Source organism: Mustela nigripes, chromosome 17, assembly GCF_022355385.1.
Source record: "Mustela nigripes isolate SB6536 chromosome 17, MUSNIG.SB6536, whole genome shotgun sequence".
Classification (NCBI taxonomy): Eukaryota; Metazoa; Chordata; class Mammalia; order Carnivora; family Mustelidae; genus Mustela; species Mustela nigripes.
In genome coordinates this window covers 16995281-17007868 of record NC_081573.1, presented here as the reverse complement: position 1 = coordinate 17007868, position 12588 = coordinate 16995281, and the positions used below count along the sequence as shown (strand labels likewise).

The 12588-nt window shown below is 40.7% G+C and overlaps 1 protein-coding gene across 8 annotated transcripts in view; it reads right to left on the bottom strand.

Annotated features, from left to right (window-relative positions):
* ZNF565 (zinc finger protein 565) overlaps nucleotides 1-12588 on the bottom strand; it is a 26628-nt gene extending 14040 nt beyond the window's left edge. For 2 of the 8 annotated variants that reach the window (XM_059383545.1, XM_059383544.1), the window contains exons 1-2: nucleotides 12499-12562; nucleotides 3784-3850 (exon numbers count right to left, since the gene is read on the bottom strand). The gene's annotated coding sequence lies outside the window, so the exon portion shown is untranslated. Of the gene's footprint in view, nucleotides 1-3783; nucleotides 3851-4122; nucleotides 4278-12498 lie in introns of all 8 variants that reach the window. The other 6 variants (XM_059383537.1, XM_059383543.1, XM_059383539.1 and 3 more) reach the window with 5 other exon arrangements.

Genomic DNA, 12588 nt, shown 5'->3' with positions numbered 1-12588 from the left:
GATGCGGGACTCGATCCCAGGACCCTGAGATCATGACCTGAGCCGAAGGCAGCGGCTTAACCCACTGAGCCACCCAGGCGCCCAACCTACTTGTGATCTCTGTCTGTCAAATAAATAAATAAAATCTTAAAAAAAAAAAAATCATGCTTACTGATCAGGCTAGCCAGATGCCCCAAGACTATAAATTTTATTTTATTTATTTTTAATTTTTAAAAATGATTTTATTTATTTGACAGAGGGACATCACAAGTAGGCAGAGAGACAGAAAGAGAGAGAGGGGGAAGCAGGCTCCCTGCTGAGCAGAGAGCCCAATGCAGGGTTCGATCCCGGGATCCAAGGACCATGACCTGAGCCGAAGGCAGAGGCTTAAATGCACTGAGCCACCCAGGCACCCCTTATTTTTAATTTTTAAAAAAGATTTTATTTATTCATTTGAGAGAGAGACAGAGTTAGCATGGAGGTGGGCAGAAGGAGAGGGAGATGGACAAGCAGACTCTCAGCTAGGCACAGAGCCTAATACAGGGCTTGATCTCAGGACCCCAAGATCATTACCTGAGCCAAAGTCAGTTGCTCAACTGACTGAGCAACCCAGGCGCCTCTCAAGACTATAAATAGCATTTTGTGTCCTTGAGTTCTAGATTAGGATTTTGCATCTTTGCAAATTCTTAATAAATGTCTAATGTCCCAAAGGAATTCATTATAAAAATACATGACATGGTATATACAAAAATACTTTTGGGAATAGCTCATAATTGAATTACAGAAATATAAACACTCTTTAATAGACAATAAAATGAATAAATTAAGGTACATCTTGATAATGAAATACTAAGCAGTGATTTTAAAATACAGCAGTACCAGGGAGCCTACGTGGCTCAGTCAGTTAGATGTCTGACTTCAGCTGAGGTCATGATCTCAGGGTCCAGGATCATGCCCAGTGACTGGCTCAGTGCTCAGTGCTATCTCCCTCTCCATCTGTCCCTTCCCACTGCTTGTGCTCTCTCCCCGCCCCCCTCAAATGAATAAATAAAATCTTTTTAAAAAATACAACAGTACTACTATGGTCAATGCATTATTTATTTATTTGACAGAGATAAATCACAAGTAGGCAGAGAGGCAGGCAGAGAGAGAGAGGAGAAAGCAGGCCCCCTCCAAGCAGAGAGCCCGATGCGGGACTCGATTCCAGGACCCCGAGATCATGACCTGAGCAGAAGGCAGAGGCTTAACCCACTGAGCCACCCAGGCGCCGTGGTCAATGCATTATTAAATGAAGCAGGCAGGTTATAGGATTTATATGTAAGTGATACCCCTCTATAAAATCACACAGAAAAAAATATTTGAAATATATCCATCAAAATACTAAGAGCATAATGGGGCACCTGGATGGCTCAATGGGTTAAAGTCTCTGCCTTCAGCTCAGGTCATGATCTTGGGGTCCTGGGATTGAGCCCTGCATCAGGTTCTGGGCTCTGCGGGGAGCCTGCTTCCCCTACTCTCTCTCTCTGCCTGCCTCTCTGCCTACTTGTGATCTCTGTCAGCAAGTTTCTATTTTTGCATTGTTTATACTTTTCATAATAAAAATCATAACAATATTGTTTCCATTTAAAAATAAATTACCATAATGGTAGTTGGTATTTATTATCCCAGCAGTAGGAAAATTATGAGCAATTGAGAAAATGTCTTTGACATGAATAGGGACAGAAAAGGAAATTAGTGTGATTGAAACCAATAATAACTAAAAGTTCTGTAACAGTCATTTAAATGTTGACTCCTACCCCCTGGTACATTGATACATAGCCTCATTATCAAGAACATTCTGTGAATGACCAATTTTCAGGAGAGTTCAAATTAATAAGTGTATGCAAAGCAGAAAGCATTGTGTCAGATATACAGTGAATTTCTCTGTTCAATCACTAACCAGAAAATTTTTGGTGGGGTCTTTGCAAAATTTGAGCACTTTTTAATTTATCATTTTGTTTATGATATCCTTTTCCTTGTTCTGATTAATACTTTGTAAGCATATATGTATATATTTTTAGATTTTTAAAAAAATTTTTTATTTATTTGACAGAGATCACAAGTAGGCAGAGGGGCAGGCAGGGGGTGGGGGAAAGCTCGCCACTGAGCAGACACCCCGATGTGGGGCTGGATCCCAGGACTCCGGGATCATGACCTCAGCCGAAGGCAGAGGCTTTAGCCCACTGAGCCACCCAGGTGCCCCCGTAAGCGTATTTTTTATTAGCTGGATAATACTCCATCATGGGGATGTAATAGATGGAGGAACATTCCTCTTCTATTTCCCTATTGTAGGGTGCAAATTTTGGATATCTCAGAGGCTATTACCAGGTATCTACTGTCTTATATTTTAGACCTGTGGTTTTAAATTTTCAGGGGTCTTAAATCTCTTTGAGGTGGCGCCTGGGTGGCTCAGTGGGTTATGCCTCTGCCTTTGGCTCAGATCATGATCCCAGAGTCCTGGGACTGAGCCCCGCATCAGGCTCTCTGCTCAGCAGGGAGCCTGCTTCCTCCTCTCTCTCTGCCTGCTTCTCTGTGAAAATCTTATGGAATCTTAAAACTTCTTCCAAGAAAAAAATCAAATGAATAAATATCTGCAAAAATTATGCATATAATTTTATGGAGTCTGCAGAGCCCTGACGTCTAAGGGTGGGGACCAAGACCTTATTTAAAACCCTGCTATAACAACTAACTCACAAACATTAAGTATACTAACGATATTTTTTTAATTTCTCATAGTTTATCAAAAGCACAATAAGGATTTGGCTTGAAGCAAATTTAAGACAACCCAAAACCCAAAATGCCCCAAAATCAAATTAGATCTGGTCACTGCAAGAAACTTTTTTTTTTTTTTTTAAGAGAGAGAGAGTGAGCAGGAGTGCATGGGTGGGGCAGAGAGAGTAGAGAGAAACTCTTAATCAGGCTCCACTCCCAGCACGAGCCCAATATGGGGCTCTATCTCACGAAACTGAGATCACGACCTGAGTTAAAATCAAGAGTCAGACGCTTAACTGACTGAGCCACGCAACCATCCCGACTGCAACAAATGTCTATCTTTATCCAGACTTCCAGGATGTGGCTGTACCAGACATGAAAATATACTGCAAGGTCTCTTTAATTAAAACAGCGTGGTAGCAGTGCATAAATAGATGAACAGACCAGTGGAGCAGAACAGAAGGCATAGAAATAGTACCAAGCATATCTGGAAATTTATTATATGATGAAAATGAATGAGATCACAAGTTTTTAATAATGGTATTGGGGAAACTGGGTAGCTATTTGAAAAATATAAACTTAAATCCATTCCTCCAAACTTAAATCCATTCAACTCCAAACGTATCAGAGATATAAATGGAAAAGATGAAACCATACAGATATTAGATATTACACAGGTAAATTCCTCTTTAATCCTGGGGTTTAGAAAGTCTTTCAAAGTCCATAAGTAATAAAAAAAAATTGGTAAATTTGATTATATAACTTTAAAAAAATTGAATTGCAAAAAAACACCATAAACAAAGTTAAAATACCACTGACAATTAAAAGAAAATACATGTACCATGCATCACAGATGAAGGACTAATATCCTTCATCTGTGATGAATTCTTTTTTTTTTTAAGATTTTATTTATTTATTTGACAGAGCAAGATCACAAGTAGGCAGAGAGAGAGAGGAGGAAGCAGGCTCCCTGCCAAGAAGAGAGCCCAAAGCAGGACTCGATCCCAGGACCCGGAGATCATGACCTGAGCCGAAGGCAGAGGCTTAACCCACCTTAAGAGGCTTAATGCCATCCAGGCACCCGACGAATTCTTAAACATTGAGACAAAACTCCAAAAAACTGAAAGAAAAATAGGAAAAAGATATGAACACATAGTTTGCAGAGAAGATGTAAAAATGCCCCTTATGCATATGAAAAGATGTTCATCAACATAGTACTGGAAGTCTTAGCCAGAGCAATTTTAGGCAAAAAAAGAGAGGTAAAAGGCATCCAAATTGGAAAGGCAGAAATAAAATTACTTCTATTCTTAGATGACATGATCGTGCATGTAGAAAACCCTAGAGATTCACACATTAACACGAATCTGTTAGAATAAACAAATTCAGGGGCACCTGGGTGGCTCAGTGGGTTAAAGCCTCTGCCTTCAGCTCGGGTAGTGGTCTCGGGGTCCTGGGATTGAGCCCCGCTTCAGGATCTCTGCTCAATGGGGAGCCTGCTTCCTCCCTGCCTGCTTGTGATCTCTGTCTGTCAAATAAATAAATAAAATCTTTAAAAAAAAAAAAAGAATAAACAAATTCAGCAAAGTTGCAGGCTTCAAAGTCAACTCACAAAAATCAGTTGCATTTCTACACAGTAATAATGAAGTATCTGAAAAGAACAGTATCAAAAAGAACAAAATACTTCGGACTAAACTTAACCAAGGAAGCAAATGACTTACACACTGAAAACTACAAAACACTGCTTAAAGAAATGGAAGAAGACATAAATAAATGATAAGATATCCTGTTGCCCAAGGACTGGAAGACAAATTCCTATGTTGAAGCTGGAACACCTACTGTCACTGTATTTGAAGAGAGGACCATTGTGGAAGTAATTAAAATTAAATGAGTTTATAAGGGTGGGGTCCTGGTACAATACTATTAGTATTCCTATAAAAAGAGACACTAGAGTGGCGCCTGGGTGGCTCGTTGATCCCGGGGTCCTGGGATCGAGCCCCACACTGGGCTCTCTGCTCAGCAGGGAGCCTGCTTCCCTTCCTCTCTCTCTCTCTCCGCCTCTCTGCCTACTTGTCATCTCTGTCAAATAAATAAATAAAATCTTAAAAAAAATAAAAAAGAGACACTAGAGAGAGCTTGCTTTCTCTCTCTCTCTCTCTCTCTGTCTTCCTGTGAAGACACAGCAAGATTGTGAGCATGTGCAAGCCCGGAAGGGAGCCCTAACTAGAAACCAACTATGCTGGCACCCTGGTCTCAGACTTCCAGCCTCCCTAACTCTGAGCAGCCTCAGCTGACCAAGACAGATACCAATACTACCTAAAGTAATATACAGATTTAATGCAATCCTTATCAAAACTCAATGATTTTTTTTTGTAGAAACAAAAAAATTCATCCTAAAATACACAAAGCATCTGAACGAACAGTCTTTTATTTTTTTTAAAGGAACAGTCTTGAAAAAGAACAAAGTTGGAACACAGAACACTGCTGGTTAGAACAGAAAACACTGATTTCAAAACATTACAGGGGTGCCTGGGTGGCTCAGTGGGTTAAAGCCTCTGCCTTTGGCTCAGGTCATGATCTCAGGGTCCTGGGATGGACCCCTGCATTGGGCTCTCTGCTCAGTGGGAAGCCTGCTTCCCCCTCTCTCCCTCTGCCTGCCTCTCTGCCTACTTGGGATCTCTGTCTGTCAAATAAATAAATAAAATCTTTAAAAAAAACTCATTATTACAGTAATCAAAACAGTGTGGTACTGCCATAATGTCAGATATCTAGACCAATAGCATAGAATGGAAACCCTTGCATATGTGCTCACATACTTTTCAACAAATAGCACCAGTTAAACTGGGTATCTATATGCAAAAGAATGAAGATGGACCCCTATTTTTGTACTATATACAAAAGTTAACTCAAAAAACATATCAGAGATCCAAACGTAAGAACTAAAACTATAACTCTTAGAAGAAACCATAGGGAAAATTTTTCACAATGTTGGATGTAATTAATTAACCTAATGATTTCCTGGATATTTTAAAGAAAGCAAAAGCAACAAAGGAAAAAAATAGATAGGTTGTGGACTTTATCAAAATTAAAAAACTGTGTGTTAAAGGAAACTATCAACAGAGTAAAAAAACAATCCATGGACAGGGAACAAGTATTTGTAAATCATGTGTCTAATAAGGGATCAATACTTAGGATACAAAAAAAAAAAAAAAATCCTACAACTCAGCAACAAAAACCAACCCAATTAAAAATAGGCAAAGGACATTTCTCAAAGATATTCAAATGGCCGAGAAGCACATGAAAAGATCCCCAACATCACTAATCATTAGGCCAATGCACAGCAAAACCACAACATGGGGCACCTGCCTCGCTCAGTTGGGTTGTGAATTTGAGTCTCATGTGGGGTACAGAGCAGAGATTACTAAAAAAAGTAATAAACTTAAAAGAAATTCACAATGAGATACCACTTCATGCACATTAAAATAGCTATCATAAAAATACTTTAAAATGTAAATATAGGGGCGCCCGGGTGGCTCAGTTGGTTGGGGCCAACTTGTGATCTCTGTCTGTCAAATAAATAAATAAAATCTTTAAAAATACATAAATATATAAGTATATCAAGTGTTGGCAAGGATGTGGAGAAACTGGAATCTTTGTCCTTTGCTGGATGGAAGATAAAATGGTTTAGCATCTGTGGAAAATGGTGTATGCTGATTCCTCACAAAATTAAACATAGAATTACTGTGACCCAGCAATTCCACTTCTGGGTATGTACCCCCAAGAAGAGAAAGCAGGAATTCGAACAGGTATTTGTTAACAAATGTTTGTAGCACTATTATTCATAGTAGCCAAAAGGTGGAAGTTAAAGGAGGGAGTTAAAGTTAAGGAGGGAGGGGCAATTGGGGAGTTATTGTTCAATGGGAGCAGAGTTTTAGTTTTGGAAGATGAAGAAAGTTTTGGAGATGGATCATTGTGATGGCTGCACAACAACATAAACGTACTTAATGTCACTGAATGGTACATTTAAAAATAGGGCGCCTGGGTGGCTCAGTGGGTTAAAGACTATGCCTTCAGCTCAGGTCATGATCCCAGGGTCCTGGGATCGAGCCCCACATCGGGCTCTCTGCTCAGCAGGGAAGCCTGCTTCCCCCTCTCTCTGTCTGCCTCTCTGCCTACTTGTGATCTCTCTGTCAAATAAATAAATAAAATATTTAAAAAAACATAGGCCAGTTTTATGTATATTTAAATTTTCTGTATATTTTAATGTATATTCAAACATAAAAACCCCCAACAAACTAAAGAAATTGGTTACCTACAATGAGCGAGTGGGAACAGTCTGGGAAGAATGGAGTAACAGGACTGCGAGAGAAGGAATGGTGGAAGAGTGATTGGGTAGATCTTTTGTCTAATTATGGCTTTTAGGGATGCCTGGGTGGCACAGGTGGTTAAGCATCTGACTCTTGGTTTCAGCTCAGGTCATGATCTCAGGGTTATGAGATCAAGCCCTGAGTTGGGCTCTAGCTCAGCATGGAGTCTGCTTAGGTTTCTCTTTCTCTCTGCCCCTCACATCCCACTGCATGTCTGTGCTCTCTCTCTTTCTCAAATAAATAAACCTTAAAAAAAAAATAATTAAGGCTTTTAGAACCATAGTAATGTTTCATATAGTCAAAAAATAATTAAGATCAGTCGGGATGTATGTGCGTGTAAATCCAAAATACAATACAAATAGTAACAAATGAACCTATCTATATTACAAATCAGTAACATTATCATATAGGAGGGTATAGGGAAAGCTGTATTTCCACTATATACTGTAAGACTAAAGATTAAAGTAACTGTACGAGGTATGGGAGTGTAGGTCGGCAATTTTTTTAAGTTTAAAATCAATTAATTAAAATATAGGGTATTGTTAGTTTCAGAGGTAGTTTAGTGATTCATCAGTGCATTTAACACCCAGTACTCATTACATCAAGTGCTCTCCTTAATGCTCATCGCCCCATCACCCCATCCTCCCACCCACCTAACCCTCAGTTTGTTTCCTATAGTTAGGAGGCTCTTATGGTTTGTCTTCCTCTCTGATTTTGTCTTATTTTAGGTCAGCATTCTTTTTTTTTTTTTATTTGACAGACAGAGATCACAAGTAAGCAGAGAGAGACAAGGACCTGCTGATCAGGACCCTGGTATCATGACCTGAGCCGAAGGCAGAGGCTTTAACCCACTGAGTCACCCAGGCGCCCCTTAAGTCAGCATTCTTAAACTACTTTCTACTTAGGACTGAGAAAGTAGATAAATATATTGTGGTTAATAAGAGTCAACGGTTTTTTTTTTTTTTTTTTTTTTTTTTAAGATTTCATTTATTTATTTGAGAGAGAAACAGCGGGGAAGGGCAGAGAGAGAGGAGGGAGAGGCAGACTCCCTTCTGAGCAGGGAGCCCCATATAGGCCGATCCCAGACCCCTGGGATCATGACCTGAAGGAAGACACTTAGCCACCAAGGTGCCCCAAGAGTCGACTTTTCCAATGTCAGAGAAAGGAGTTACCAAAAAAAGTAAATGGAGAAGGCTGGAATAAACCCTCAGTGTTAAACTGGAATTAGAGAAATCATATGAAACAATGAATTATCTGTATAGATATTCACACAGGTAGATATAGGGGTGTGTGTGCAATGTAGATACATATACTTCATAGCTGAGGTACTTCATACTTCATACCTAGAAGCAATGGGTATATTTAATCTTGGTTTCTAAATACCATTTTCTACTAAAAGGAGCCAGTGTTCCCTGGAAATGTACATGTTCCAGAAATGGGGCTAGAAAAGTATAAACAGAAAGTTAGGGGCCCATGGGGGGGGACCAGACACACAGCTTTCTTGATATAAGAAAAGTCATTTTCGGGAGCTCCTGGATGGCTTAGTGGGTTAAGTCTCTGCCTTCAGCTCAGGTCATGGTCTCAGAGTTATGGTCTCAGGGTCCTGGGATCCAGCCCTGCATTGGGCTCTGCTCGGGGTGTGGGGGGGAGCCTGCTCCCCTCCCCCCCCGCCTGCCTCTCTGTCTACTTGTGAGCTCTCTCTCTCTCTCTGTCAAATAAATAAAATCTTAAAAAAAAAAAAGAAAAAGAAAAAGTCATTTTAGGCCTCTGGCCATCTTGTGAAAGAATGTAAGAACAAACGGCCACTGTCAGGCCAGGAGATAACCTAATCATACCAGGGATGACAAATAAGCGGTAAAATTCACCAGGCTGATTCAAAAGTGAAAACTAACCTGATGCATATTCTTTTTTTTTTTTTTTCCTGATGCATATTCTTGAATTGTATTTGTAGGATCTAAACCCCTTTGAGCACTCAGATACCAGACCAGTTGGAGCCAGATAACTGATGATGCTGTCTTTTGCCAGCCCTCATGACTTTGACTCACAGTCAGTCATTTCAAGATGACTTTTGCCTGTGTTCCATGCTGTATTCCCCATTGTACAAGCCCCTTTGTTAACATATAGGCACCCTTAGCTTAAAACTTCCCCAATTCTTTTGCTTAGGGAGACACTGCTTTAGGGAAAATCCCTGGTGTTCTCCTTTACTTAGTGTAAAGAAAACTCTTCCTTTTCCTATTCTTTGACTGGTTTTGTCTTTGGGCTTGACACCCACCAAGAGACAAATCCAGTTTTGGATAACAAAAGTACAGTATCAGCTTGAAACATCTCGTGGTGCCAGAAAATATGGCAGTATTAAAAAAAATAATAATAGGCCACCTGGGTGGCTCAGTGGATTAAGCCTCTGCCTTCTCAGGGGCCTGAGATCAAGCCCTGCATCAGGCTCTCTGCTCAGCAGGGAGGCTGCTTCCCCCTCTCTCTGCTTGCCTCTCTGCCTACTTGTGATCTGTCAAATAAATAAATAAAATCTTAAAAAAAAAAAGTAATAAAGGGGACACATTGAAAGCATACAGAAGTCAACTTAAAGGAGCTCCCAATGGCCAGATCTGGGGCAATTTGAGCAAAGACACAGTGGCAGTAATTAATTATAATCTACAGAGCTAAAAAAAGAAAAAAAAATCCAATTTATATATACACAAATGATTTAGTAAATAAGTGGGGGAGAAGGAAAATCACTTCTAACAGTAGGATCCTATTTAATAAATCTGGAAGGAAGGATGGAAATTTTAAAAATCACCATTTGGCGGATAGCCTGTAATATTTTCAGGCAAAAATTATCAATGAATGTTAAGATTTGCAGGTAGAAGTAAAATGAAAAGCTGAAAAGCTTAAGGTACTTCTCTACCAGGCACACATTAATTACTATGGGAAAAATAGTGACTTTGTAGTGTTAAAACTGGACAGACACCAACCACTTAATCAAGTGATTAAAGTTACCACTAGTAATGAGGCAAACTGACCTCTTGATCTCCTGATATGATGCACTGATAAGAACATATCACTTGTGGTGCCTGGGTGGCTCAGTGGTTTAAGCCTCTGCCTTCCGCTCAGGTCGTGATCTCAAGAGTCCTGGGATCTAACCCCCCATCAGGCTCTCTGCTGAGCAGGGAGACTGCTTCCCCCCTCTCTGCCTGCCTCTGTCTACTTGTGATCTATGTCTGTCAAATAAATAAAATCTTAAAAAAAAAAAAAAAGAACACATCACTTTTGGGGTATTCTCGTCCCAAAAGCATACTCTGAATTTAATCATAAGGAAGCATCAAACAGCCTCAAATTGGGGAACATTCTACATTGCAGAATTTACAAGATAAATGGTCAGTACTCTTCAGAAGTGTCAAAGTCAAGTAAGACAAATAAAGACCAAGGAATTGTGCCAGGTCAAAGAAGACTGTGCAGACTTACTAACTGCAACATATGATCCTGGATTGGATCTTTGTGCAGAAAAACAATAGTGAGGGACACTGATGAAATCTGAAAAAAGTTTGTAGATTAGTTAGTTATAGTGTGTCAATATTAATCTCTTGCTTTTGATTATGTACTGTGATTATGTAGATGGTAACATAACCATAAAATGGAAAAATGGGGAAGCAGGTTGAGAATATTTGGGAATTCTGGGGGGTTTGGGTGCTTCAGTCAGTGGAATGTGCAACTCCTGATTCTGGGTTTGTGAGCTTGAGCCCCATGCTGGGCGTAGAGAATACTTAAAAATAAAATCTTGGGGCACCTGGGTGGTTCAGTGGGTTGGGCCTCTGCCTTTAGCTCAGGTCATGATCTAGGTGTCCTGCTCAGCGGGGAGCCTGCTTCCCTCCCTCTCTCTCTCTGCCTCCCTCTCTGCCTAATCTCTCCCTGTGTCAAATAAATAAATAAAATTAAAAAAATAAAATCTTAAAAAAGTATATAAGGGAATTCTATTTTTTGCAAGAGTTTTAAGTCTAAAACTAATTCAAAATGAAAAGTTAAAAAAATTGTAATGAACATTAGGTGTGCGGGAAGCAGGGGGTATATGGACCTTCAGTTCACCTCGAGGACTCTCAATAATTTACTCCAATGGCAAAATACTGGTGACCAGGTCACTTTGGGGGAAGAGATGCTAGGCTAGAAGTTTCAGGGGAAAAAAAAAAAAAAAAAAAGAAAGAAAAAGAAAAGCACATCATGAAAAAGAAGATGTCTCAGGGAAAGAAGAAAAACTCATGCATCTTGAAATTAGCTTTTGGATGTTCCATAGCAATTCTTTCCTTTTCTTCTCAACATCTTTTTGGAGAAAACTTTTTTAAAAAGTAATCATAAGTAACCAGAACATTTTGATCTCCACACAGGAGACAGAAGTCTGAGAAGACTGGACATCATGTCCAATCCCAGTGTCACAAAGGTTGAGCCTATCACTGACCAGGGCCACAGTCTTCACAGGTTCTGCAAGGGTCAGTATACTGGAGTCACATGCACCTCACACTGGCACACTTGGTGGGACACAAATGGTCAGTGTCACACAAACATAACCACAACCACGCATTCACTCAGACATATACAAGGATACAACCATACAATCACAGACACCTCCAGGCTCTTATACACAGTCACAATCTCAAACCCACTAAAAAGACAGTCACTCAATTCTACTCACCACCATGACACACAAAGTCACTCCCATATAGTCACAGCCTTCCCAAACCAATATCCACAAATGTCTCTCACAATCACAATCACATACCGACTTGGGGGACACATATAATCACTAGCACTCCAGCCCACCCAACACCAACCAGTCATAACTGAACACTCACTCTGAGACACAGTAACACTCACACAGGCAAAGAAAGACAAGTTACACTTACAAACACAGCACCACACACAGTAACCGTTTCACAGACACACTCCAAGGGACACAAGAGGGATACACACGCATTGTCACCATACAGTCACAGCCACACAGCTGCACACAATACCACACGTGGCTACAATATTGTGGAACCAAAACCATATGCTCACCCTGGAGACATGGAATCATAACCGCAGAGACACCCGCACCAGTCTCAGTCTCAACCACACTCACACCCCCCAAAACAAGGCGTACAGTCACACATACACAACAGAGACACAAGCAGTTATCACTCCACAGTAGCAAGGACCCCACACCCCAACACACAGTATCGCACATGGTTACACAAACACAACCAGACTTACACTCTGGAGACAGGTGGCCACAACGGCGCACTCAGTCACCCACACCTGGTCATGCAGGCACAAAGACTCATTCACAATAGGCATTCTCAGCCCGCAGCCGCCTGCGCTCACAGACCAGAGGCTCTGGACACGCCCCGTCCCCGCCCCGGACTCCCAGACCCCTCACCTTCTGCCTCCCCTTGGTCGCGTCCGGGTCCCTGTGGAGCTAACGATCTCGCCACGACGTCAAGAAAGACGTAACGTCGGGCCACTGTGG